This window comes from Terrapene carolina, unplaced genomic scaffold (genome assembly GCF_002925995.2).
Source record: "Terrapene carolina triunguis isolate 2854851 unplaced genomic scaffold, T_m_triunguis-2.0 Scaffold12557, whole genome shotgun sequence".
Lineage (NCBI taxonomy): Eukaryota > Metazoa > Chordata > Testudines > Emydidae > Terrapene > Terrapene triunguis.
Genome location: NW_020676908.1, coordinates 1 through 1,637, shown reverse-complemented (window position 1 = coordinate 1,637; position 1,637 = coordinate 1). Strand labels below are relative to the sequence as shown.

Sequence of the window (1,637 nt, the reverse complement as noted above, 5' to 3'; positions counted from 1 at the left end):
CTCGGCTAATGGCTGGGGCTGGGCTTTTTGCGGCCGGGAGCTGTGCCCCTGGCACCTATGCTGCTCTGTTTGTTCCTCCCCAGCTCCCCGGGAAGAAGGACCTGTTCATCGAGGCAGATCTGATGAGCCCCCTGGACCGAATCGCCAACGTCTCCATTCTGAAGGTACCCGCGGGTGCACTCTGGCCAGGGCAGTACTAAACCAAGGCCTGGCTTTAGGGCACTGGGCAGGGTGGCTGGCTGCGGGCCACAGGCAGCTGCTCAAGTGGTTTTGCAAATACAGTGAGTTCAACCTCATCTACATTCGTCCATGTGGCTGGCCCTGTTTGCAGAACCATATTTCTCTGCACAGGGAGGCCCAGGACTAGATCGATGGCAGTTCTGGGGGCTGCAGGTCAGGCCTGAGAGAGGTTGACAGATCTGTGTGTAGGGAGTTTCCTGTATTAGCCCATAGTGGAAACCTCTTGTTCCATGTCTACAGTGCCATGTGTGGTGATCACTTCACACGCTGCATCACCAGGTCGCTGCCCTGTCGAGCAGGCAGCTGCGGGGCGCAGACTCACAGGAGGGGGATCTGGCTTTGTGCAGCAGCCGGAGGCCTGTGAAGGGGGCTTCTGGAATCAGCTACAAAAGCTACTACAGTCTGTGCAGGGTTTGTAAGTTAACACTCTCCTCCCCTCCTATTTCTCTAGCAACATGAAGTGGACAAGCTGTACAAAGTGGAGAACAAACCCATCGTTAGCACTAGTGACCAGTGAGTCTCTTACCTGACCTCAATGGCTCTGTGTGGGTCATACCTGGAGCCTGCCCAGCTGCAGCTGTACTCTGCACCTCCACAGGCTTGACCAGACACACTGCACTGCCCTGTGCCCAGGGGTCTGCCTCTCCGCAGTGCCGTGTCAGGCGCACGCCCTCTCCCAGGAGCCTCTTCTCTGTGCCCTTTCAGCCTGGGCCATGGCTCTGAGTAAGCTGAAGGGTGTGGGCCTGGTGCTGGCTGCCAGCACTGCAGGGGAGTGAGAGCTGAGAGGCTGCTGTGGGACTTGGGAGCAGGGATATACTTGGGGGTTTGGTGATGTGACAAGCGGAGCTCAGGCAGCTAGTCTGGGGGCTGCGTTCCCATCTCCTACCTTCAGCTCAGGAAGCTGCCTGCCTCCCTGGGCCTGCTTTCGCTGTGTCTCTGGCTTACCAGGGAGGGCCCCAGCATGGCATTCGTGGGCGGGAGGAGGGGAGGGCTCCAGGAGTGTCGGGTCCTATTTCTGGTGCCGGTCTTGTGTCCCTCCCCACCTCCCAGTTAGTGAGTCTCTGTCTGCCTCACTCCAGGTTGTGCTTCTTAGTCCGGCCACGGATCAAGAACATGAAGTACGTTGCTGGTGAGTGAGAGCTGTTGCTTGCCATGCAGATATCAGTGGTTACTTATGTAGGGCCCGTACTATGGGGTGGCTTCTGGGTAGGGCTGGCTAGCAGACTCCACTGTCTGGTGCCGGGGATATTGGCGAGTGTGTGAGGGGGGCAGTTACTGTCCTGGATTGTCAGGCTCTGGGTAATCCTTGGATAGGGGTGAAGTTGGTGCTGGGCAATCCCAAGAGGCGAGTGCTAGCATCCGGGCATAGGGTGACTTGGAGCTCAGGGCCAGAGGCT

The 1,637-nt window shown here is 58.2% G+C and overlaps 1 long non-coding RNA gene across 1 annotated transcript; it reads left to right on the top strand.

The window, feature by feature from the left end:
* The first annotated feature begins 39 nt into the window (after window positions 1-39).
* LOC112122092 lies at window positions 40-1,369 on the top strand. Its single transcript, XR_002909379.2, has 3 exons — window positions 40-164; window positions 692-753; window positions 1,320-1,369. It is a non-coding gene; the product is annotated as an uncharacterized LOC112122092 (long non-coding RNA).
* The last annotated feature ends 268 nt before the right edge of the window (window positions 1,370-1,637 follow it).